This window comes from Corvus moneduloides, chromosome 2 (assembly GCF_009650955.1).
Source record: "Corvus moneduloides isolate bCorMon1 chromosome 2, bCorMon1.pri, whole genome shotgun sequence".
Classification (NCBI taxonomy): Eukaryota; Metazoa; Chordata; class Aves; order Passeriformes; family Corvidae; genus Corvus; species Corvus moneduloides.
Genome location: NC_045477.1, coordinates 109,651,925 through 109,679,147, shown reverse-complemented (window position 1 = coordinate 109,679,147; position 27,223 = coordinate 109,651,925). Strand labels below are relative to the sequence as shown.

Here is a 27,223-nt window from a genome sequence, read left to right as displayed (position 1 = left end):
TGTGCTTAGAACAAGGAACAGAAACATTGATAAGCTGGTGTAGGGAACAAGGACAATTACCAATTTCCTCCTTCTGTGGGAACTTATTCAAAAGTCACACAAGAAGAAATTTGGAGGTCACTAAAGTAATTAGGATTGTTAAAGTTCAGAAAGGCAAAAAGGTCAAAATGAGGAAGATGAGTTACTTCATCTTTTTTAGGATCACTGACCCAGTTCAAGACCACCGACTCCATTCAGAACACACACTACGCATGCTTAATGACATTTAAGCTCATTTCCATACGAAGCGGAGAATGGGAGGTGTTAATGTTATGAATATGCATTGTATTTTGGATAGTCATAATTTTTGTAAATAAAAAGCTTTGTGTTTGCTTGGATCAGGGCCCTGCATCTTAGGGAGCTATCCCACGCAGTGCCTGGCACCGAATAAAACATACACTTTCTAACTCTAAACTGTTAGAGAGTTTGTGTCCATTTCAGTTGGATATCGATATTAGATCAATATTCATATTTTGGTAAATCAATACAATTCCTACACTCAGGAGGGACTGCTGACCTGCACCAGGGGAGGTTTAGACTGGACATTAGGAAGCACTTCTTTGCCAAGAGGGTGGTCAAACTCTGCAGCAGGCTTACTAGAGAAGTGGTGGATGTCCCCAGCCTGTCAGCATTTAAGAGTCATTTAGAGAATACCTTTAACAACGTATTTTACCTTTTGGTCAGCCCTGAAGTGGTCAGCCAGTTGAATGAGATGTTCCTTGCAGGTCCTCTACAAATGACACAGTCAGTTCTAAATATGTTAAGACTGGATATAAAGGATATTTTTAATCAAGAGAGGGGTGAGTGTCTGAAATATGCTCTCCAATACTGTTTTGACCACAGCAATCCTCAATACCAGCTAATGAAATTTACAAGGTAGCTTGATCAAGTGTAAGTGAATGTGTTTGCAAGTCTCCGTTAAATTTGTGATGTGCCTGTGATTTGATACCTAATGCTAGTGCCAAAACAGAGCATAAGGATTCAAGAATAAAAATTTTGTAAAGGGACTATGTTTTCTTCATAGATTTTTTATAATAGCAAATATAGACAGAAAATAAAATGTGTAGTTTCATTCCAAACCGGTGTTTTCTGTGATGTTCATAACATTTTTTCTTTTTATTAATGGTAATATTATTATTGAGGGTTTGAAGTATAGTAAGAAAGAACATTTTTGCTGTTAGTTTGAAGTTTCAACCTAGTTTTACTGTTTACAAGTAAAGACGAAACTTTTTTAAAGTGCTGGCAAGAAGGAACAGTAAGAGAAAACAACTTCGTCTTTTCCCCCACTGCCACTTCTATTTCCTCTAATAGCCTGCTGTGCTTGCCTGAGGAACTGGAGACCTTGCCATAAATTTTAATTCCTACAGAAAGGAAGCCTGACCACAGTTTTCTAGAACTAAACGTGTCTCAAGCCATTTTCATGTTTTCATGATTTTGCTTTCTCCAGCAATTGCATTCAGTGTCAGAGAAATGTGTTTAGTGAACAATGTTCTTTTAAGCAGTGAAGAAAAATCGGTAATTTAATTGAGAATATAAAAAAATATAGCAGACTGTGGACAAAATCATTATTTGCAGGATAGCATACAATACCTAGAAAATTTAAAACTACCTTTTTTAAAACTGAGAACTTAGACCTGGGTGAAGTGAAAGACATTTGTATTTAGTCCCAGCTCAAGGTATGGAGGAGAGCAGAGTCCTGAAAAACATAAAGCATTTAAAAAATTTTATTAGTATTAAAAAAAACCCCTCCTAAACACATCTGAGTTTTAAATTTTTTCTTTGTTCTTAACATGAAAAATTAGGTGAGAGAAGTATGAAAAATGGAAATGCAGCAATTTAAGACTCATGTTAAACAGTTTGATTAAAAATTTGAAGATAAGATTTAGAATCTTGGCATTTGAATAATCAGCTCCTTCTGGTATCCTTTGCAGAAGGAAGTGCTGGATGTGCGTATAAAATGAGGATGAAATATGATATTAATTTGCACTGAAGTAGCAAATATTCTACAGAAGTCTCAGGTCATTAATCTATCTTCCAGCTAAGGGAACTACATTAATAGCTTATGGGATTTACAGGGCAGGCTTCAATTTAATGGTTCACCCAAAGTTTGGGAAAAATAGGAAAGGGCAGGATACTGGAGAATACGTTATATCTTGATGCATTAAAATCAATGGCAAAACTTTCTTGGCCTAAAATGGCCTCTAGATGGTTTCTAATTTCAGTGCTGCTGCTGAATGTTAATTGCCTGTCTGCAAAGTGGAAGGAACCATATTTTCCTGACAAGTGTTAAAACTGACTGTAATCCTCATAGCTCTGTCTTGAATAGGAAAATAATCTGAATTAACATTAAGCTTTAATTGCATTTTTGGGGATGAATGGGATGGGTGTTGTGTTTTTTAAAGTGTGGCTTCAGCCTAGAAAAAGACTCATATTTGCAGCAAATTAACAGAAGGTGCCAGGAGGGTCAGGAAGTTTCATTTGCAGTATTTTCTAAGCAGTTCTCATAGTTGGAGTCCTGCCTGTGTTTTGTCACCAGCACTAGTCACAATGTTCTTTAAACTATAATATTTCCCTGGGCTCTGAAGCCAGGTGAGAAACTCTTTTTTCATTTCTTGCTGTTGGAGATGGGGCTAACTTTGTAAAAGGTGAGAGGAGTGCATTATACAATTTGCAGCTGATTCATGAGAAGCCTCAGAAAAAGAACCAGGGAATAATGGCGTAACTTAATAGCTGAAATTCTGTCTTCACAGGGGAGAGTCACTAGTACAGCACCTATAAATCAGTGTTGGTGCAGTGCATCATCAGATATGCAACCTTTTTTAACGTGATAATTCCCATAATTTGGGTATTGACCTTGTTCTATGTTGTACAGACTTGTAATCTGTGTTTTTCTGAGTGATCCCTACAGGTGGGACATTTCTAATGTGAAGTCACACTGTGAGACACCTCTGAGTGTGCTGGGAAGATGGAATTATAAATATTCATTGCTCTTGCAACCTTGGGCAATGAATGTTTCAAATTTTATAAGCTAAGCAGAACTGGGCCTAGTCAGAGAGAAAAGAAAACCTCAAAACTTTGGTAATTCCAGGTGATAAATGAAGCAGAATGGGTAAGAAAATGAGAGGTTTTCTGCTAGGCTGATTTTGAGCCAACATGCTAATTTGATTAGGAGAAGTACATAAGCACACTATAAAATCTAATCACTTATGACAAAACCAAGTCAGGCTGGATTTCCCTCCCTTGGAAATACAGTAACTGCTCTGTGGTCCACTCTCATCCCTGAGGAACCAAACACCATGAGCTGTGGATTCATGTCACAGTTTGCATCCAGGAACAAGCCTGTGTGCTGTCAGGCTCCCCCGGGCTGTCCCATCCCTTCCCATGGGGGGACCCCGATTACCAGCCATGGGAAGTGCAATTGGAGAAGTGAACACATCATCAGCCTGGAGAAGAATCTGGCTTGGATCACATAAAATGCCACTAGCGGTTTCTTTCAACCACATGCCTGGAAAGCAGGGGATAAAGGGCAGCAGGAGCTCATTTCATTCCTTTCCTGCTAAATTATCCCAGGTACAGAAGAAGGACTTGCTAATGCTTGGCTCCTGCCTGCGCTCTGCAGTGAGACATGGCAAAGCCCAGTCCTCAAGCCTCCTTCCTGAGATCAGGTACAAATGCGTTTGGGGCTTTTTGTTTCTTAAAGGGTAGCTTTGCAGATAAAATATCCCAAAGAATACTGTAATCTTATATGCCTCCCTTAACCACTGATAGAGTCTGCAGGTATATGTGACAGGTTCCACCAGGTTCATGGCATCACTCCAATGGAGCCTGAAAATCATCACCCAGTGCAGCTCAGAGTGTCATTGTTTCCCCACTGGGTTGATACTCCTGCAGTGTGCCTTCTGGCACAGGTGAATTTCCAAATGTCTGCACCACCAGCTGTTGAGGGCCCATACTCCTCACTCCCTCTCTCTCTTTTTTTGGGTTTTTTTTTTGTTTGTTTGTTTTCTTTAAACTAGGAAAGATCACGTATCAGTATGTTTTAATATCAAAATATCATCATATTTTCACGTAATTAAATCACTCTTTCCAGTCGGCTCTGGAGTTCTCCTTTAAAGCACAAAAAGCCTCTCCTTGTTTGTGACATGTTAAGCAGCGTGAATTCGGTGGAGAAACTGGGGATGGCTGCCTTGAGGGCAACTGGGAGGAGGGAGTTCTCAGGATCTGTCACTGTGGAACATGGTAGCATAAAACATAAAAATGAATTCAAAATGTAGATCCACCTCCATGCAAAATGTAGATCCACCTCTTCTGCTAAAGCCTTTTTTTCCTCTCTGTGTGAGATCTTGGTGTTGCTGGGGGAAAACAAGAAGAGAATTTTGAAATTAAATGGATGAGAATTTGATAATCGCCAATGACCTATTTTCTTATAAGATTATGGAATTGTGCAAATCAGTGTGTTTTTTATAATGACTAGAGTATGAGAGTGCCTAAATATGTACAGCTGGGACAGCCAAGGCAAGAGCTGAGTCTGGGACTCCTCCCTCTGTCTCTGTCTTGCTACTTCTTTTAGAGAAACAGAATTTTGTTGAAAACTCCTGGAGAGCATACTTCTGTCACTTTCCTTTCAAGTTCCATCATACTTTAACTTTTGGAAAGTCTTATCCCTCTGCCCAGGGGCAACCAACCTGAGATGGGATCCTTGGGATTATCTCAGTGAAACACAGCAGGTAGTTCTTCTATTTTTGCTGCTATGCCAATTTTGTATCCTTTCCCAGGGTGCCAGTTCAGCTATTTATGAAACTGCAGGGGAAAACAAGTAGTGAAATGCTGGAAATTATAAAAATTATCCTTTTAACGATTTTTATCATTATCATGAACCTCAAAAAAGAGGGGGAAGGGGGAAATGTTTTAAACTCTTCTCCCTGCTGGACAGACAAAGATGTTGGACCATCTCCTTTTTTGATGTCATAGGCCCAAAGAATAGTATTTTTGTAAGATACTCTCCTTCTGCTTAGGGCTCTTTAACAGGGCTTAAAAATGCCTTCTTCCAAAAAAATATACTGTGTACTTGAACAAAGTACAAAGCAAGTGGAGAGATGGTTAAAGTCACAAAAATCTTTGCCCCCAGGATCTGGCCTGCAGCTTGTCCCCCCTAAGCTTATGTGATGATTCATATGCATTTACATTCCCTGAGCTTCACACGGCATCTGCTGCTACACATTTGTTGCAGGATTTTGTCTTTGAACAGCTGGTGACAACCCACTTCCTCTTGCTTTCTTCAGCAGAGATTTTTCAATTGTTTCTTGCTGTTTTGATGTGGGACCCAGTGTTGGAAAAACAAGCCCATTTACCCTGATTAGAACCAGCCCTTTAAGCACTTGCCAATTAACAACCCATTTGTTATTTTTCTAAGGACCGGGAAATACTTTCCGTTTCTCTCCTTTCACTTTATTCAGCTGCAATTCCACATAAGCAGAACAAAATCAAGCACTTCTTATATAAACTGTTATAAATATTTCCCTTGTTCTCCCCCTTCTTTTAGTTCTACAGAGTTGGAGAGGAGGGCATCCTTTGCTTTCTTCAGGCTAATCTTAATTAGCTAGATGTCATGATAATCATGCTCCCTCCTTACACTGCCGCTGCCACTAGTGACGAGTGTTATACATATGCCTTGCTGAAAACCAAACAGAACATCACATTAGCAACAATGATACAAAAAAAGATTTCTTTTTGTTTCTTGATGCCAATTATACTAACAGGCACTAAGAAAAATAATATAACATGCATGTGTTTTTAGCAAAATTAGAGATGGTCTGGTTTGTGCCAGTCAAGTACATTCAGTGAAATGTGTTTTTAGCAAAATTAGAGATGGTCTGGTTTGTGCCAGTCAAGTACATTCAGTGAAATCTCCTTTCAGGGATTTGATCTCAGCTATATCTATGAAATCATACACTATGGTTTTATGCTTTTTAAAAAAGTATGTACTAAAATTCAGCTGAATGCTGAGCTACTGTTTCTACTTTTTGTCCTCTTCTTCAACACATTCAAATCTCCTTGCTAGAGACCACTTTTTTTACATAAATATTTTAAGGAAGTACTAAACTTTCAAATGAGATCATCTTGTTTCCATTTTTGAAAATACAATCACTTATCTCAGACAACTCCAGGAGCAGTTACTTGAAAAACTGCATATAATTCCATCAGCCCTAAAGATAAGGGCTCTTCTGCTTCAAAATGCTTGCTGTGTTTGTTACTGATTCAATGACTTTGCTGTTCTGCAGGAATTTTCCAAATGGGGGGGGGGGTTTCCCCTTTTCATAATTCAAGTTGAAGTTACAATCTATTTTTTAGCCTGTGCTGTTTATTCCCATAAATAGTATCTGCTCATATCTTCACCTATACTTTGCCAGTCCCTTAAAGCACAGGTATACTTATGGTACGTGGCTATTTACGTGTTCTGCACCTCTCTGCAGAGGAGGCTTTAACATCTGCTGCATGCTCTGAGTTGAGTTTTCCTTTGCAAATGCCACAAAGCACCTGACTACAAAGGAAGGGGTTTTCTTGGAGAGCCGCACTTGCTTCCTACCTTTATTGGATATGTTGCAAGTTCTTCTCTAATGAAGAGTTCCTTGGATCCTGGATTTAAATACTAAACAGGCACATATATTTACTGAATCATTGCCAAACTTGGGGTTTTTATCTGTTTGTTTCCTGTGGCAAGGAAGGATTTCAAATCATTTTGCTGCTCAGGGGAAATTGAAAACAGGATTTATTTTTGGTTCTCATTTGACTCCTCAAGATGGATCAGTAGAAACCTGTTATAACACTAATTTACTTAAAGGTGTATTATGTGCACTTTGCTAAAATGCTGAGGGGAAAAAAAGCTTTGCTTTTGCAGTTGTTTGGCCTGAGGCCAAGATTCTCCATGAAGCTGTATGAAGAAGCCAGAACATTATTATCCACATCTTTTTATGCATACAGTATAACTCATTGGCTAGACAATCTGTGCCTGTCTTAAAATATATTTAAAAAGACAGAAGAGGGCTACAAATAAGTCAAAGATGCACCCTTGTTTTCATAGCTGTGCAAATCAAGGACTGATGTGGAGCATTTGGATGAATCTTCTCCCCAGACCTGATGTCAAAACAAAATATTACTTCCTTATAACCAGAGATTAAATATTTCTCATTTCCTGAAATGCAGTGCAACTGTAAAAAGAGGTGCTAAAAGCCTCAGTGGTTGGGTTTTTGTTTGTTTTTTTAACAACCCATAACGGTTAGTTGCACATAACTAATTGTTAGATAATTTTTGCTGTATTAACTGTAATTTCCTCTTAAGAACACCTTCAGCCCGTGGTACTCTACAGCTTAATTCATGACATTTCTTGGTGCATGGGACAGACAGTATTGGTAACAATTTAGATTGTGGCAACCTGTGTTATGCCTGCTCTATGAATAGCAGTGTCGTTTGTCATGCGTTTGAGCAGACTGTCTGTACAACACAGGCGATGACAAATTCTAGGTTGAGATAGATTTGTCCTCTAGTTCACAGACTGGCTCTCTTTTCCCCTGCATCGTTGTTCATCTCAGGCTAACCCTTCTGCACCCTTTCCATTCTCGGAGAGGAGAGAGATCTGCACATAACTGGATATTCAACACCTGTGTTTCAATTATCATATTATATGAAGAATCTGGTGCTTCACTTTATGTTCCTCAAGTAGTTATCTTGATTATTTGCTACTGCAGAGCTGCGGTAAACTTGTTTGTTTCTCCTTTTCTCTCTGCCTGAATTTGATTTCAGAAAGCAATCTCAGATAAAGGAGAGATTTCAGAGTCCTAATCACATGCTGCTGTTGTTGGCTTTGTTGCTGCAACTGGCAACAAAGAGTATACCTTATACTATATGAAATGCCAAGAGCAGAATACATTATTTTTATTGTTATGTTTTTGGGGTTTTTTTGTGAGCTCTTCCAGGACAGACATATCTGAAAGCCACGATAGTTGTATTCAGCAAGAATTTTGTATAATATTTAATTACAAGACATACATGTATGGGAGAGTTTTGTGGTGAGAAAACAGCTCAGGGCACATTCAACAACATATTACTTCTTTTTCTCTCTTGTCAATTACCTTTGAGTCATCCTGCTTGCATAAGTTACAGGTCAATAAACAGATTTCAAAGCAGAATCTGGCATCTGCTGAGACACTAACTTCATCATGGGCTTATAGAAAGTGCATATTTTTTCATCATCTTTTTGTCCCAATATGATTGTTCTTCTAATTTTCTTCTACAGAAGGATCCTAATGCTCATTCAGTGTGGTTTCATTTAAAAAATTTCTGCACGTCCTTGTTTTTGGTCAGCGTGCACCTTTCTTCTGTGTGTATAGTGCTGGGTAAGAATTGCTTCATTTGTACAAATTGCAAAACTCATCAGGCCCAGAAGGGCCAAATTTTATCACAGAAGTTTGATAAGATGGGTAGACTCTCATTATAGAAAATAATAATAAATTTAATGGACTTCTGTGTTTTATTATGTGTTTCATTATGTTTCATTTCATTATGTGTTCTGGAGCTTACAGAGTACTCATTTATTTTATTTGTTTCAATAACATTATGGTGTGCTGTGTGTTCTAGTCAATGTCAGTCATTATTAAGTAGAGAATTTCTATTATTGAATAGAGAATTTCTATCCTTTTTCATCTTTGGTTTTGATGTAAAATTAGGGAAAATTTTGAAATGCCAGACTTCCATTAAATTGGAACAGAAAGGTTGGACATTTTCAACTGAAAGGAAATTCTTTTAAACTCCTCAATTGGAAGACTTTTGCTTTGCAAATTTCTGTAGCCCAAAGAGAGTTGTAACACTGGCCCTTATTCAATTTCATGGTTCCCAGCTGCTCCTGCAGTTCCAAAACTGAACTATAGGATTCTTATACTTACCAATGGAAGATCTGCATCCTGAGAAATACAGCTCATTACAGCTGGAGTCCTTTAAAGATCTGTGCCCTGCAAAGAGTAACGGCAGGAATTAGAAAGTAAACAGTGTAAATACAGGGAAATATACTGGAAAATATGGAAAATCTAGTATTTTCCAGTAAATGGAAATTTTTTTCCAGTATATAGAAAAAATATATCCCACAAGTGTGTCTCCTGAGCCTGGAGAACAATAGTTTGTACAGATTTTAGGGAGAAACACACTGCATCAGAGTGGCTCAGTGCAGAAAAACATGCTGACCAAATCTTAGTGAAATTGTTGAATGAAAAATTGTCCGGAATGCAGAGCTGGGTTTGCAGGCAGGGCAGCCCAGGTTTATCTCCAGGCTAGATCAAGTAGTGGTACAATTTATCCTGTGCAAAGTGAGAGGTGAGAAAGGGCCCAGGCTTGACCCTGGGCCTTTTTTGAGGAATCTGCTGGGTCTAATCACACAATCCATGAGCACAGTCAGTAGTTCCCAAGAGAGCATGTACAAAACTCTTAGAATCGCACAGGTTGGAAGAAAAGTTCAAAAATCATCAAGTCCAACTGTACTTGGCCTCCAGATACCATATAACCGTATTTAATAATGGATACTGTACCTTCCAATTTTTTAGGAAATAGTTTCAGTTTAACTCCATCTCCAAAGATGGCTGCCAGATTTAAATAAAAACAAATAAAAATGGGAGAATGAGAATAAATAAATAAAGAAAGCATTAGGTGTTTTTTAATTGTTTCTCTGTTGATATCTCAGATAAAATATGACAAGTCTTGTGCACCTGAAACATTCATCTGACACATGAAGAAAAGATAATGCTAGGTCTTTTATTGCACTTGATTTTATTTTTTTCCCCCCAAATAATCAGCTTACTCTTCAGAAACATGCAAGAGAAGTTATGTAGGCCTCAATTTCCGTTGGACAAAAGTATTTTGAATCCTTCAAAGGAAATCATACATTTGGACACAATAAGCCACAGATGACTTTTCATTTTCTTCTTCAAACATATTCTGGTGAAAGGCCTGCTGACCTTTTGTGATTGATTGCTTCCTGAGAATACAGTGAATTTCCCTTTCATTCTTCCTTCTCTCTGGAGATCCGTTTGTCTTCTGTTTATAGGGAGTAAATCACCTGCATCTTATTTCCTTGGATTGAAGAACCCGACCAGCCCCTCATCACTTTGACTTTTTCTCTTCCACCATCATATGCTTTCATGGGCAAATCCACCCATCAAAAACAAGGAGTAGACACCTAGGACTGTATTGTAAATTATTTTCTAGATTCATGCAAAATGATGGGAAAGTCTGCTGAACTGCATTATACCAAGAATTTATCACGTAAAACCAAGATGTTCTGGGAATTCAGATACATACAAAAAGTTGTAATATAGACTTCACATTTATTCTTAAACATGCAGAACTTTGTCTATTTCTTCATAGACAAGCATGTACACAATTTTATTGTAATCACTAAAAAGTCATGACCTGACGTTTCACTCCCCATACTGCTATTTGTTCCATGTCAGCAGCCTCATAAGCTACAGCTTGTCACAAGCAAGAGACAAATGCTTAGAGAGCTTTCCCTCTGTTTGATCCCTGTAATCAACTTTATTTCCTCTACAGAATTTCAATTATCCCATTAAACAATGGGTCAGGATGCTTATATTGATACAGGTGCCTTAATTGGTTAATTTGTACTCGTGCCAGCCCCAGCTCAGTATTTGTTTCTCTGAGGCCTCACTAGACAGCCACAGTCCCTCCTAAGCCCTAATGGTAATTCCTGGCAGGTGTAGTGCTGGAGCACAGCATTTAGGTGCACCCACAAGCCCCACACACCACACACTATTTAGCCGTATATATGCTTTGCTGCTGAGCTTTTATTTTCTTCTACATTGTAATTTCTAACCTATTTAGTTTTAATTATAAGACTGCGACTATACAGCACTGACCGTATGCTTCTAAAACCCATTTGCAAGAAAAACATCCTAATAATATTGCTTTTTTTTAGTAGCACTCCAAAGCAATTAAACACCTATTAGATGCCAGTGAATTCTGCTTGCAGTCTATCATATGCACATTTATTTGCATATGCTGTCCTCTGAGTGACATAATTTTCATTATTGACTTATGAGGATAGAAATAATAGACAGACTATTTACTAAACTGTCTTTAACTCTGCATCAATGAAATTGCTAATTAAATGTGTAACATGTTTCGCTGACATAAACGGGGAGATTTTAAAATCAAGGTGAAGAGAAGGACAAACATTCATCTGTGCTCTCTAAGACTCTCTCACCATGGCAAGAAAACATGTTACCTGGTCCTGTAAATCATCAGAGAAACCAGACAGAGCTACAGGTAGATCTTAAAAAGTAATTTCTTAGGAAATCAGTTTTTCAGGACCAAGAAAACCCACTAGTGAACTGTCAGGTTTATTATATTCCAAATTTACATCCTGATAAGTGTCATAAACATGAGCTTCTGCTATAGTCCCTAGAAGGCAGTTTCCAAGGAGCTATAGCGTAATTAAGTGCCCTACTCAAGGGACTGTAATAGTTGTTGCTCAACTTCGTTTCCAGTTTAGCTTACTTTACGGATTTAATTTCTTTCCCTCTGCTGATGTAAATGAAGAACTCACCTTCTCCCCTCCTTATTCTGCTATATTAACTGGAAGTTTGCAGGCAGGAACAGCTGTAGGAGGCATCAGAGTCGTCTCTAGCCCATAGACGTAATCCCGTACCTGCCAAAGGCAGCAGCTTGCAGAGAAGCAAGCAACTCAGCATGCACCCTTTGAGTTGCAGACTAACATTCAGAATGGGGGATGACTCTGCATTTCTCTTCATGGGAATGTATCTCTGTTTAGCCTTTCAGAAGATACATTCAGTTCATATAAAGTAAATTAAACAAGCAGTTGCTGCTAATGATCTTGTGCAATACCTGTTTTACATTCTCTCTGTTGTGGCTCGTGTGATGGGTTGCCGCTGGCTGGACACCAGGTACCCACTGAAGCCACTCTGTCACTCCCCTCCTCAGCTGGACAGGGGAGAGGAAATACAATGAAAAGCTTGTGGGTCGAGATAAGGATGGGGAGAGATCACTCATGAGTTACTGTCATGGGCAAAACAGACTCGGCTTGGGGAAATTAGTTTAATTTATTGCCAATTAAATCAGAGTAGGATAATGAGAAATAACCCGAAATCTTAGAAACACCTTCCCCTACTTCTCCCTTCTTTCCAGGCATAATTTCACTCCTGTTTTTCTCTACCTGCCTCCCATCCAGTGGTTCAGGGGATGGGGAATGAAGGCTGCAGTCAGTCCTTGTCTCAGCCACTCCTCCCTCCTTGGGGGGATGACTCTTCACTCTTCCCCTGCTCCAGTGGGGGGTCCCATCTATGCGAGACAATCCTCCATAATGGCTCCAAAATGAGTTTTTTGGGCTTCCCGTGGGGTCACAGCCTCCTTTGGGCATCCACCTGCTCCAGTGTAGATCCCTTGCAGGGCCTACAGATGGATCTCTGCTTCATGGGCTGCAGGGGCACAGCTGCCGCACCATGATCTTCACCATGGGTTGCAGGTAAATCTGTGCAGCAGCGCCTGGAGCTCCTCCTGCCCCTCCTGCACTGACCTTGGTGTCTGCAGAGCTGTTCCTCTCGCACAGTCTTGCTCCTGTGGTGGGTCCATCTTGTAGCCAGCTGAAATTGGCTCTGTTTGATTTGGGGAAAGCTTCTGGAAACTGCCCACAGAAGCCACTGCTAGCCCCAGTTGTGACCAAAACCTGGCCGTGCAAACCCAGTACAGCTCAATTGTATGACCTGGTGCCTTTCTGAAACGTGCTAAAAGCTTCATATGCATATAATTTTAAATAATTATTCAAGTAATATAGTTTGACTGGAAAACCCCCAATCACTCCAAAAAGATAGTGGTATCTGCAGATGATACATTCCAGCAAAGCATCTTTTTATACACACAAGCTGACAGGGGAAATTTGTCAGTGATTTAGTCACCATTCAGCTGAATCACCAATCTCTTTTTAAAAATAGCTTGATTGCAGCAAGGGGGTTCAACTCTCCTTTAGTAAATTAGATTAAATGCAATACAACAGGTACTCTGCAGAGGTATATTTTGGGATAGAGAAGAAATCTGTTTCTCCTTGTGGGTGTTGGCTATTTTATATTGCTCAAGTAGTATCTTTGAGAGACTGGGGTGCCAACTGCTGCTATGCAGCAGTATGAAATAATGTCATTTCCAAATGTGCCACCTTCAGGGACACTGCTGCTGAAAATGATCACAAAACCAGTGAGGTTTCTCCTTCTGGGCATAAGTGAGCTGTATAAAACAAGTTCCTGTTCATACAAAGCATAATTGTCACAAAAGAATAACAGCAGCATTTAGGACATGTCTTAGGGAGGGAACCATTTAAGGTGGTGACCTAGGCCCAGGATGAGGCTTTCTTTTCACTTAGGCTCCACAAAACAGCAGCTGGAGCACCAGGCTCTTGAGCACACAGCACAGTTTCTAGAGGACTCTAATATATTTTGCAATTCTTATTCCTAATGAATTCAACCAGTATCCATTCCCTTTTCCCAACGATTCACTGAGATACTTGTGCACATTTATGCAGTAGTATCTGGTATTTTGATTCCTTACAGTCTGTATGTGTTTAATGTCTTTCATGAGACATGTGGTAAGAAACAGGCTAGGGGAAAACAGATGAACCAGTCTGGGTTACTTGGTGAGCTATCCAAGCTTTCATCCTAAAGTCAAAAGGCAGCAGTTCTGAAAGTCAGAGTGGAGTAAATTCCAGCATGTTCAGCATATTCATCAGAAATATCAGAAATTGTGAATTATTGTCTCCTCGCTGATTATATTTGTGAATGTGAACAAAATTGTCAGAAGTTTTTCTTATCTCTGGGACTTCTTCCAAGTTTCTCCTCTGATTTCTCTGGTATCTGCAAAACTATGAATGCAAATGGAAGGGTTTTCCTCTCAGGTGGAATGCTTGGATCTCTCTGGTGTTTTGGGCCACTGTTTTATTAACGGAGAAATTTTGTTTCTGTTCAACTCTAAAGATGCTTTTTTTCTTTTATATCCATCTGCATTTTCTACTGTCAGGAGCAGCCCTCAAGATATCATGAGCTGGCTTTGTGGCATCTCAGGCTTGAATTGCTGACCTTGCAATGACAGTGCTTGTGAGATTTCCAGATCAGTTTTATGTCATCAGGGATCTGATTACTGAAAAAAATTGTTCAAACATTTGATTTTCCATTGAAAGCAACTTCAAGCCTTTTTGAAGTTTACTCATTAATTGCTAGGATTTGTTCTATAGCATCTACATCTGGGAAGAAACAGACTAGATGTTCTGAGAATTTGAGTTCATTCAGCTTGCAAAAGCCACTGAAACAAATTAATACTTCTATGTAAGTGTTATTGATACATATGTTCTCTAGGAATTGGAATAAGGCCAGTGTGGCCATGCTCTTTCCTGATAAGAAAGGGATGTCCTTTAACGTTAAAGCAAGGATACAAACAGGCCAAAAAAGATTTTCCATATTAAAACACACTGTTTCCAGACTGAGGGCTTTTGCAAAGGAATCTGTGCTAGAAAATAGTGGGGAGTCTGCAGCAAACAAGGCCAGGGTTGCAGCCATAATAGTTAGCTGTAAACTAATCCTATCCTTTCTATTTCTTGGGTTTAGACTGGGTTTATCCCAAGGTACCCTTTATAAATCAATAGGGCAGTGAACAGTGATGATCTTGGGACACCTGTATGGGCAGTGAGAATGTGGCTGGGAGAGGCTGGTTACCAGTGGTGGTAACACTGCTGCGTTTCCTGAACAACACGAAGAGCTTAATTTTCAGGGTCTGAATAGTTTTAAATCCTTCCATTGTGGGGAACAGTAAACACTTCTCTTGTTATTCAGATGTTTTAATGGTTCCATTAGCACTTGCCAAATTTTGTCCATTGTTAATTTCAAATATTTGCATCCCACCGTAATGACTCTCTTACAGCCACTGTAATACGTGCTGGATGTGTATTGTTGCCAGGGTTCCATTGAAATTAATGGTGATCACATCTGGGGCATTATTGGAAATGTATCGTCATCACACATGCCATAACTTGTGAGCTTTGGATGTGTGCTTTAGCAACAGTGGGATTATTGGCAGAATATGATGTGGAATAATCCAAAATATTCATGCAGAGACTGCACATCCTGTGTTCATTAATTGTTTTCAATTTCAAGGACTCCATCTAATTCCTCAGGGATGGGAACTACACAGAGAAATCCCATGGCAATTAATTATTCATTCATTTTGCATAGGAAAACAATAATCTTCAGACTTAGTTTGATTTGATGTTTAAAATGGAAATCTGAGAAAGACTTTCCTGCTGCTGGAAGTGAATAGCAAATGAAAAGCTTCCTGGAAGACCACACATAATTTCCACATGTTCTGAGCAGTGTGATTTAGAAGGGTTTGTAGCAGCACTGAGGGACAGCCACCACAGCAGAATTATTGACTCACTGCTCTCCACGGTTGTTGTCCAAAGGTGGCCTCAGTAGAATTGTCAGAAGCAAAACTAAAATAGGTTTGAGAAGGTCAGAATAGACATTGACCTTCTGGGAGCATGGAAAGGAATGGGACTGCTGTTGCCAAGGCCATACAGGAGGAAGCTGTAGTGCTTGTCCAACCGACCAACGTGAAGCAGGAGTCTGCTCCATTCCCCAGCTTTCCTCCAGTGCAATCTCCAAGTTGGAGGGGACAGTCACCAGCTCAGGTCACCCCTACAAGGCAGGTCACCCCTACAAGGCAGCTCACTGGGGTCTGACCACAACATGTTTCAAGGAGGAGCACACTGTCTTGAGGTGACTTTATGATGTGTATCCCATGTCACTGTTCTATGCCCAGAAATTAATTTTGTGCCTTTCTGTGCCTTTAAACTGAGCCTGAGAGGGGAGAGAGAAAAGTGTACTTTTTCAAAACAGTTTGCAGTTTGTTTTCATGTTTTCAAGGACACAGATAAAACTCTCTCTGTGTTCAGCAGTGGCAGGAGCGGGAGGAAGCACCCTGCTTGATTGCTTTCTAGCCAGCTTTCGGCTTTCTTTTTCTCTGGAGGGAGACGGAGAGTTGAACTTTTGTTTTCCTGGGACTTAATTTGGGTTTTTTTCCCTTTTTCTCTGCTGGACTGTTTCAACATCAGAATACATTGGGAGGACTTTCCACTGAGTCCTTGGCCCTGGAGGTGGGCCCACCACCCCGTCACAGCTCCAAGGAGGGGAGAGAGAGATCTGCAAAAGGACTCTGAAATTTTCCCAGGTTTCTCTCAGCAAAGCGAGAGGTTTCCTTATTTAGCATCATTATCTTTTTCCTGTGTGTTTGTTAAATAAATAGTTTTATCTCTTTCCTTCAAGGAAAATTCATTTTTTCCCGAACCTGGTGGGGGAGGGCTGGTTGTAACCTGCCTTTTATCAGAGGATATATTTCCAAGTTTCCCCAAATCGGCACACACACTTAAGTCAGCATAGCAGTCCTGGCCTTCAGCAATTGGAGGTTTTGCTTCTCTTTCAGCCCAACAAGACTCTGGTATCTGATGGTCTTGTAAGTGGCCATAAAATACTGCAAATGCCCAGCACTGTGCTCAGAAAGTCTTTCAGAAGATGCAAATATGGAGTGCACTGAGGTTTGTAGGTTGAATTGGTAGGGGTCTCTGGAGCACAGCAATGTATATAATTCATAGGACCTTTCTTCCTATGCAAAAAGTTATGAAAATAGCAATAGAGCTGGCAATCCCCAGGAGCAAGAAGTCAGGCAAGGAAGGCAAGAGACTGGAATGGCTGAATAGGGAATTGCTGGTCAAACTAAAGGAAAAGAAGCAAATGCACAGGCAGTGGAAACAAGGGCAGGTGACCAGGGAAGAGTATGGAGATGAAGTTTGGTTGTGTAGGGATAGCGTGAGGAAGGCCAAGGCGAAGCTGAAGCTCAACTTGGCAAGGGACTCAGAGTATCAGGAAGGGCTTCTACAGGTGTGTTAACCAGAAGAGGAAGAAGGTGAAAACACCAGAGAAGATGAATGCCCTGATGAACAACGCTGGTAAACTGCTAACAGTGGAGGAGGAAAAGGCTGAGGTACTCAACAACCTTTTTGCCTCAGTCTTCAATAGCAACCTCTCTTCCCACACCTTGAGTGGACAGAAAGCAGGATGGGTGGGGACTGGGGGGGCGAAGTCCCTCCCACTGTAAGTAAAGATCAAGTTTGTGACCACAGACGAACCTGAATGTATGTAAGTCTATGGGATCTGATAAGATGCATTCCAGAGTCCTGAGGGAATTGATTGATGTAGTTGCCAATTCACTCTCCATGATACTTGAAAAGTCATGGCATGCAGGTGAAGTCCCTGGTGACTGGAAAAAGTGAAACCCTGTAGCTGTCTTCAAAAAGGGTCAAAAAGAGGACCCTGGGAGCTACTGACCTGTCAGTGTCACCTCTGTGCCTGGGGAGATCATGGAAGAGATCCTCCCTGAAGCCATCCTAGGGCATGTGAAGAACAGGGAGGTGAACTGGGCTTCACCAAGGGCAAGTCCTGCCTGACCAACCCAGCGGCCTTCTATAATGGAGTGACCACATCAGTAAACAAGGGAAGGGATACAGATGTCTTTTATCTGGACTTCTGCAAAGCCTTTGACACAGTCCCTTACAACATCCTTCCCTCTAAATTGGTGACAGCTGGACTCAGTGCACGGACTCTTTGGTGCAGAAGAAAGTGGTTGGATCATCACATCCAGAGGGTCGTGGTCAACAGCTCAGCCAATGGACAAGTGGTGCCCCTCAGGGGTCCTTACTGCCACCAGTGTCATTTAATATCTTCATTAATGACATAGATTAAGGGATCAAGTGCACCCTCAGCAAGTTTGCAGATAACACCAAGCTGAAGGGTGTGGTTGACACACCTGAAGTACAGGATGCCTTGGGACTTGGCCAGTCTCAAGAACTGGTACCATGGGAATCTCAGGAGGTTTAACAAGATGAAGTGCAAGAGGCTGCACCTGGGTCAGGGCAACCCCAGTGCCATCCAGGCTGGGGTATGAACAGATTGAGAGCAGCCCTGCCCAGAAGGACTTGGGGTTGCTGGTGGGTGAGAGGTTGAACATGAGCTGTCCATGTGCACTTGCAGCCCAGAAAGCCAACTGTGTCCTGGGCTGCATCAAGAGAAGCGTGGCCAGCAGGTTGAGGGAGGAGGACACATAAGGCTGTCCAGAATTTGCCTAAATTCTGTTTTTTCTGAATCTGTCTGAATAGCCATTTGGGAGATTTGTCTGCCAGCTGTCCTGCTATGGAGAAATTTTTGATGGTAGTGAAGGTTTATCTGTTGGGCACTCTGCATTGAAATAGAGAGGATTAAGCTCACAATTTCACCTGTCTTCTTGCAAATCAGAGCATCAGTATGGTTAAAGCAGTGTTGTTCTAGAGGCCCCTTAATTTTAGTGATATTTTGGTCAAGACCAGACTTGTTAAGCAGAACTGGTCTATCTGGTCAATTTACAGGTACCAATAGGAAAAAAGTTAGATTTGGGAATTGCTGCAATTTTTCTTCAGAAATGGGGATGTGAGCTTGTTTGTACTTTCTGCCCATGGTGAAGCATGTCGTGATTGCAGCAGTGCTACCTTCATGCTCCTGGGTTCAGAAATCAGTGTCCAGTGCTGCAAGTGCTTTCCCAGTGGTAAGACAGACAAGAGAAGAGTTCTCAGTCCTCTCAGAAGAGACTCCTTTTATCTCTCCCTGCAAGGTGATCAGTATTATCAGCTGGTTTGAGAGCGCATTTGTGCCAGAGCATTGCAAAAGGAACAAAGCATGACTGAGAGATACATGCAGTACAGTGCTTTTCAGAGCTTATTTTTAGACTGGAAATAATGTCAGTTTTAATCTTCCTTGATGGCTGTTTTCAAAGGCACGCAGGATGGACACTGGTATTTTACCTATCAATGCAACCTTGTTTATAAAATCAAGAAACATTTAAATATACCAAGACTGTAATAGTAGCTTTCTTTCCCATTCTTTTATTTTTTTTTTTTTGGTCCCAGCTAAAAATTTTTCCAGTAACTAACTGATTTTAACAGAGTATGACATTTTCTTTGCTGTACACAGGGGAAGTAGTTTTTTTTGGGGTAGAGCAGATTTCCTGTGATTCACTGGATTTGTGTAGACGGTCCCTGCAGAAGACATGATACCACCTTTGACAGTACTTGTATTCTTTATACAATAAGCTAGTTATGTATTTCTTATTCAGATTCCCAAAGGAGCTGATACCTCCTTGGTGCTAAACAAGCTGTTGGGAGGTCCTTCTATTTTCAGCATCATCTTGGTTTCATTAGAATCCACTGGAGAGCTACATGTTGTGGTGGCAGAACATATTTTACCACTGATTTTCTGAATTTCTAGAGGTCACTGATGAATCCTTTGTCAGCTTCTTTCACTGGCTGAGAATGATTGTTCTCATGGTTTCTCTGTTGAGCTATCTTAACTTTGCATGTTTCCCTTCAGTATTTTGGGAGTGCATCTGAATCCATGTTTCTATGCAGAAAAGCCAGACATTTTACAATTCCTTGGGGTAAGTGTGATGTGAGAATCTGAGCCTGTCAGCAGTGACAAAACTTTCAGTCCCTGGGTGGTGGGAAGGAAGAGGGAAGTGTGAAGAGCAAGGTGCACACGCTTTCAGACCTGGACTATCTGTTTCTTCTGCTTAAATTTGACTGGCATGGAGACCACTTTTGGCTAAGGTGCATAACCCTTAGGTCCAAGAGGTGACTTAGAACTAGTTATAAATGGCCAAGGTTCTAGGAGCTGCAGTTGTCTCCCTGATCCTGGTCTTTATCCATGTTCCTGCAAATCTATGGGGTGAGCAAAGACATGGCTGGGGAGGCTCTGTGTCAGGTGAGGATGTGTTCACCCAGCAGGGATCCTTTCAACGGGGATATACTGTCAGGTTAGGGCTGCTCTTGTTTGTTTGACTGGGTCAAACTAGCTGGAAAAGGGCCTGGTTTGAATGTACAGCAGTAGCTAAATAGGTAATTGAAGACAGGAGGGAGGACACTCCCTGGAGAATCAGGGCAGTTTTGGTTGTTGTAATCCCTTGCTAACGAAGCTACCAATGCTGTAAATGGCAAAGGGGAAAAGAGGCTCGGGCAGAGCAGCAGGAAACCAGAGGACAAACACATTTTAAACCTTTTCCTGCAATCTTGGTAGATGGCTTTGATCGTTTCACAGAAACCAATGGCAAAAAAAATGACACCAGAGAGGCAAAAAATCCATTTTATCCTCCTTTATGCTCTTTTTCTAATGTATTCTTCAATACAGATATGGCAAAGGTACAGAACAACAGCATAAAAAAATACAGACAGCAATTTTGAGAAAAAGGGAATACACTAAATGCTACCTGCTGTCTACACCATTTCAGATAAAAAGTAGTGAGTTTCACTGCACATGTTTTAATCTCAAGAATTCAAGTTTTAAGTGGAAATGTGTTTTTTCACTGAAATTTTGTGATAAGTTTAAGGAAAGGCAGAGAGAGAGGGGAAACAGGCAGGGACTAATCAAGGACTAATTTGTTTCAAAGCCTGTTATATCCAAATGTGATAGAGAAGTGCCTTAACAGAAGAGCTGTTTTATCAAAGAAAAGAGAATGTGAGATCATAGAATGAAAGATGAAAAATGTCTTAGTAGAAGATTAATAGAAACATAAATAGTCTCAAATTTGCTAGAGGAACAAGGAAAAGAGCCTCAGGTGAGACACTTAAAGAAAAAAAGTATTGTGCCTAGTAATCTTGAAAGAAGGTAACTGCAGTTGTGTCACACAAGACAACCAACTCAAGCTGAAGCTTTTCTATCCATTCTTTCTCCCACATTGCTCTACTGTCACCATCTGCCATTGGTGAAACAGCCATGCAGAGGCTTTGCCAGCAACTCTGATGTGTTACAGCTTCAGCTCACAAAGGCTGAGGGAGGTGCACACTACAGAAGAGACACCCCCAGAGCTGAGTTTAGACATCCCCTATGCATCACAGGAATCAGAAGCAGCAGTGTGGGGTGTTAGAGGAAATGGAATGGTGGAGGCAACCACATGAGTCACATAGCTCAGGGTGGTCAAAAGTCCAGCCATGGTTTATCAGTGGCTTCCTCAAGCAGCCCAGGAACTGATTGTTAATCAGGAACATAAAGGCTCTGGATGATTTTTTTCTTACATTGCAGTTTAATTGCGAAGTCTTTTACTTGTCTCTACCTGTCTTCAGCCATCTCTGATTTAAACAGGTGGGCCCTATTTTTAAGCTCTTCCGCCGTACTGTTGTTGAGTGCCCCTGAGACAGGGATGTGCTTCAGCATTTTAGGGCTTTTCTGTGCTTAAGATCCCAATTTTTTAGAGGTTTAGGTAGAACCAGGTGGTAGTTTTCTGCCATATCATACTTAATGGACAATGTTTAATATGCCACAGAGCTTTGATTCCTACCCCTGAAAAACAAAAAGGAATAGACCTTCTAATCTGTGGAGTTAATATAGTAGCCAGCTCCTAGGATGGCTCACAATTTTTATATGGCTAGGCTCCAGTTCCATGAAGCTTTGTTCTGCTCAGACAATAGGCACTAGCACCAAGGCCTACTCCAAAGTCCACTTGAAGCCATTAGAAAGACACTCTTGATCATACTGCTTTAAAGAGTGCCCCATCCGTGTATTTATCTCTCTCAGTCTGAAGGGGTATATGAGGATTGCAGACAGAGAAGACACCAAAGAACCTCTGACTGAGGGACTGAAAGCACCAGGAACCCAAACAGACCTGGAAGCAGCTCTGTGATGAGAAGCAGGGTTTACTTTTTCAGGCAGTGTCACACAAGCAGGGGTCTGCTTTTTCTGACCTCAGCAGATGATTTTGCATGGCCCTGAGCTGCAGTGGTTGGACTTGGGCCAGAAACTTTCAACTGTGAGGGCTTTGACACCTCTTACTGTGCTTTGAAACAAAGATCTGAAAAATCTATTGTATTTCTTTAGGAAGCCAGTGTTAATTTTCTTACTCAGCTAATTATGTGTGATTATAATATGCCTCTATAAAATATCACAAAAAGAAATTTAGTTCAAATACTATAAGGACACAAATATGTGATGCAAAAATCACCAGGGTGGATTTTCAACAAGATTTTTGCTTGTTTTTTCCTAGTGAATGCTCACTGTAGTGCCTTTCAATGGTGATAACTGATTACATTCATTTATACATGTCAAAAGCAAAAACATGGGGAGTCTTTTTAGTCAGCTGTACAAAAGTACCTGCTGCTGGTCTTGATTTGATTATTGGGGAAATAAAAAAATAAAAAACCCCAACCAGATTACTAGATCTCCATAGGAAGCCAAAGAAGCTACAAAGTTCATTGTAACAAAATGCCATGACTGGAGCAGAAGTGGGACATAATACTAGCTAGAGAGGTTAAGAAGAGAGGTGAGAATCTGTGTTAAGGCGTCATGGTCAGCAGCTACATTTATATTTTGACTTACATTGCCTCAAGACCTAGCTTCTTGCTGATATTGAAAAAATATCTTTCTGTCACCTCTTTTCTCTAACCAAACCAGAGCTGTAAGTGTGACCACGTGCCTAACATCTCACCAAACAAATCCCCATATTCTCATCTTCCCCTTGCTCATCCCAGACACAGCCTGCCAAGCCTGTCTCGTTCCCTCATCCCCAGCCTGTACAGTCCAGCACCTCCTGGGTTCCTGCAGTCCTGCTCTGTTTCACTGCAATCTTCACCTTTCCTGTTCCTTATGCTCCTCCTGGTGGGACTCCTGCAGCAGCATTGCCACAGCTGGGGGAAAGGATGTGGCTTCGTCGTGGGGACTGCAACACAGAATGTTTGTCTATTCCTCTCTGTTCTGTTGCTCTTTGGGTGCAACTAATATAATAATATCCTCTGCAAAGCCTTCCTGAGTATGGGACCCCAAAGCAGCACAGGCATTTTATGTGCCAAAACCCCACTATGGCAGCTGTGAAACTCAATGCCACTTGGATATATAGCTGCTCTTGCCTCAGGGCTCGAGGCAGGATAGCTTTACTGTTAAGGTGCCAGATCCAGAATCACAACTAACACCTTGTACTTCCCACACCAATGGTGCCTTGAGGCTTGAGGAGGAAACTGGACTGTGAATAATGAGGTATCTGAACAGTCAGTGACTCACTGGAAGTGGTCTGAGATATTGACAGTCTGCCAACAATTTTATCATAGTTGTCAGTGAGAGGAAAGATAAGAACGGAACCACAAAGTGGTGTTGATTTTTAAAGGTCAGCATACTTGTGGTTCAAAGTCACTGTGGGAGGAATCTTCTGGATTTTCACAGAGATTTCACTGAGAAAAGAAAAACTAAAAAAAATGTGGATTACCTCCTCTTAATACAAAATACCTGTAAATTAGTATTCAGAATACAATGGCCCAAACTTAACTACACATTCTTCTTTATATTTCCAATGTTGAATTACCTTGAACTTCTAAACATTTCTCATCATAGGAATGCCAAATTTATGGAAGTATTTGCTTGTGCATTTGATTGTCTCTCATCCCAAAAGTGATGTAAAATAAGTTTGTGCAATGGGATTACCAGGAAGAAACCAATGAGCTCCATTTGCTTGTAGTTCATCATCTGTAGTGAGGAAGGTGGGAGAGCCCCCAGAGTTAACAGATGTGTCTGAAAATCATGATTTCTTTTTATTGTAGCCTTACTGATCTTTACCAAGTTGGCAAAATGACATTCAGCTGGTAAAAAAAAGCTAGTAATTGCATGTATTAATGCAGCTAATATCCCTGGGGTTTTCATTTGACACAAAACAAATTTAACAAAAAACCAAATCAAATTATCCTGAATATAAATGAGTTATAGTATGTTCGCAGTACTGCAACCCCAGAAAAAAATGGAAAATTCTAAACCAGCTAAAAAAATTCAGAGCCCATGGGAGAGCTGTAGGTCCCTGAGCTAGAGTTGGTTAGATGGAATCATTTATCCTGCAGGTGAGTCTTTCCATCTCTGACAGCATCTGTCTCATTTGTTATTTCTCTGCCTCCTACTTTATATGGCTCACAGATGTTACCCTCCCTGCATTTTTGTGAACTTGTTAGCACGATACTAAGATCTTTTTGCTTTCTATATTTTGTTCTGTTGAATTACTCAGTCAAGAACATTTATTAATCCAGCAAACTTTCTTCCTTTTGCTCCACAGATTCAGACATTGATTATTGCTTAAGACACCATCTCTTTGAAGAGTATATTATGCAATAATACGATAATGATCCATTTCAGGTAGGTAGCCCAGATAATCTATTAGATTTCTCTACACTGTTCCTAGCTTGATTTTCTGACTTAAAGCAGAATCATTAACAAAAGCTTTTCAAATACGGGCAAAAATAAGAATAGAGATCGAATATAAGCTGGCATAACCCTGTTTCATGCATGCTGAGAAATTCCTCACTTTCTGTAGAAAGTTTTGCAACTTCTTTGTTGCCAGCAGAATTAAACTTAGAACTCAATCCTCCCTTGCTGTCATTGCATTGTGCAGAATATCTGCTCACTGCAGTTGTGGAGCTGATTTCTGATAAGGTGAAAAAAGCCATTGTTCATCTTCATACTTCCATGCATTGAATAAGTCCCTGCCACCGAGACTGAGATACCGAAAAGTAATGTGCAAACTTAAATTGTGTGGGTGAAGGACCACTCCAATACAGTCCCTGGCTTTTTTCTTTATGACTCTTTGAGACCGTTGTGATTTCCTTAGCTCTTCACTGCCTTGCATAGACAGCATTTTATCAGTAGAGTAACTGATGAAGAGCACTTCTAGAGTTATCCTGACTTAATTTAGAAAAGAAAAAAAAGACTGTAACTTTTGCTAAGGAGAAACTCAGCCTTTCCTAAAATACGTTTTTCTATAGCCCTCTAATTTATGGCAAACTTAATTCAAAGTTCCCAGAGTATTGCATTCTTACTTGTATTGAGTAGATTTTTTCTTTTTTAATGTTAAAAATTATAGAATTAATTTTTTTCCCCTGGGAACTTATAATGCTAATATTTGAAGTGGGGCACCATTTAGCTAGATGGTGACTGAAACAGTAACACTGTTTATTAGAATAAGCTGGACTGACTTACTGCTTTGCCTTGCCTTTTGCTGTCTTTTTTTATCCTCATGAACTTGTAACACCATGCTGAAGATGAAAAGTGGAACTCTTGGGAAAAGAAAAGTGTTTTTCTGGTTTTTGGGGTTGTTTTTGTCAAGAAACACAGGACACTTAAGGAAAATGTACAGGAGTTGAATGTTCTGTAAAATTTCTTAGAAAACTGTATTTATCTGGCTCCAAAAAAGGACTCCTTGACCTGAATCACTTCCTCATGACTAAGCAGCACTATGCCATAGGAAGCACATATCAAAGGATTTGATCTTAGCCAAATCCTCCTGTTCTTGTCCACTCCTCCACTCATAGATCTTCTTGTCTCTAATAAGTGGTAACATGTCTAATAAGTTCACACTTCAGCCTTGACACAACTCAACAGAAATCTTTGTTCACCACAAGATGCAAAGTAATTGAAACCCAGGCTTCCTGGCATCTGACTAGATACATGGAGCCTTCAGAATGTCTCAGCAAATTTAAAGTTTTTGATTTTTCACTAATTAAACCCTTTAATTTATATGTATTAAGTCAAAATGTAAAAAAAAAAAAAAAAAATCAACCAAATGACAACAACAAAAAACTCCACCACCAACCCCCCCCCCCCCCCCAAAAAAAAAAACCCAAACCTTTCAGGGAAGTTCATCTGAAAAGACTAATTTGTAGATGGTAGTATTTGCGTTCCCTTGAAAAATCTCTTAATGGCATCAGGCAATCCAAATCCTGTAGTTTTTGTGAGAACCTATGATAAAAAATTTGCCTTGCCTTACCTCACTGTTTTTTGGCTGTTTGGTTTTGTCTTGACCTTTCTGTGTTTATGGAATTTTCCTCCTTAATCCTCCTTAGATTTAGGATTAGAACTCAATCCCCACACTAGGTTCAGAAGTTTGCTGAATTAATCTGTTGCTGCTTGAATCCCTGAAGTGGGTTCTATTTTGTTATGGAATGCTTAGGAATTACTGAAACTTCAGTGGAGACTGCTAATGAGAATCTGGAAGTCCACTGATTAATTAATATATTGTAGTCTCTTTCACTTGGTTTTAGTTCTGTACCATGGCCTGGGGAGACATATCTCTTAGGTTGTCTGGCAGCAGCCTCATTATTAACAGAAATGGGCCATAACTTCTTCAAATAAAATCTTTTCATTGATCTTAAAAGAGAAATTTTAACTTTGAGCACTTTATTTAGTTTCATAGCCATCTTTTTGTGTCATTATTGTAATGCTGGAACCCTGAAGTCTACTCTACAAGGTCACACCACGTTATGCTTTGCATCATTAGGACTTGCAGGTCAAATACAGTTGGTTCAGGAGCTACACAGCTGTGATACTCGAAAACAACAGCAAATATTGACGTTTAGGTGGATGGCCTTTGTCCCCAACAGTCACTTCAGAGTAAAAGTACCCGATGCCATTTTGATTCTGGAAGGGGCAGCTTTCAGATACCTTTCATAAAAAAACCCAAAACAATTCCAGTGTTTAACCTACAGTCACTAGAGCTTAGGACCACAGACACTTTTAGATGTGCAGCTTACACCTAGAACTTCTTGAAATCAAGAAGAAAAAGGGCACTCAAGCACAGTGGTTAGTTGCAAAAGGGCAATCAAAAGGTTAAAAATTATTTGTTGGTGTCTGATCTGCAAAAATCACCAAAAGCTACCAGCTGGCATTTTCTAGCCATGGGAATGGCTGTAGGGATGCTAACTCTACTAGCCCCAGCACCAAGAGCTACCTTCTGTCTAATTAAATCCCCTTGTAGTTTCAGGAATGCAAAGATTCACTTTGCATTTTGTGAGACTATCTGGATTTTTTAAAAAGTATATAAATTAGTCAGTGTAATATGAATTTGCATTTTTTTTTATTATTATTTTTAGGAAAAGATCATCCAGAGAATAAAACAATTGCTGAAAAACTTTGAAAGTGGTATGTAACAGTTTTGAGTAATACTATGTAACCTTCAGCTGAAAGATTTTGACAAGATGCAATGATATGTGCAGTGTAAGAAGAATAGGGTCTGGTAGGATAGGATAGGATAG

The 27,223-nt window shown here is 40.2% G+C and overlaps 1 protein-coding gene and 1 long non-coding RNA gene across 38 annotated transcripts in view; one reads left to right on the top strand and one right to left on the bottom strand.

Annotated features, from left to right (window-relative positions):
- Window positions 1–27,223, top strand: part of LOC116440251 (collagen alpha-1(III) chain-like) — a 295,630-nt gene that overhangs the window by 179,410 nt on the left and 88,997 nt on the right. For 36 of the 37 annotated variants that reach the window (XR_004238482.1, XR_004238504.1, XR_004238493.1 and 33 more), the window contains one exon: window positions 24,253–24,332. The gene's annotated coding sequence lies outside the window, so the exon portion shown is untranslated. Of the gene's footprint in view, window positions 1–8,106; window positions 8,433–24,252; window positions 24,333–27,223 lie in introns of those variants that run through there. The other variant, XR_004238509.1, reaches the window with a different exon arrangement.
- LOC116440253 lies at window positions 471–12,949 on the bottom strand. Its single transcript, XR_004238510.1, has 4 exons — window positions 12,635–12,949; window positions 8,979–9,044; window positions 4,725–4,839; window positions 471–1,735 (listed from the first exon to the last, which is right to left on the bottom strand). It is a non-coding gene; the product is annotated as an uncharacterized LOC116440253 (long non-coding RNA).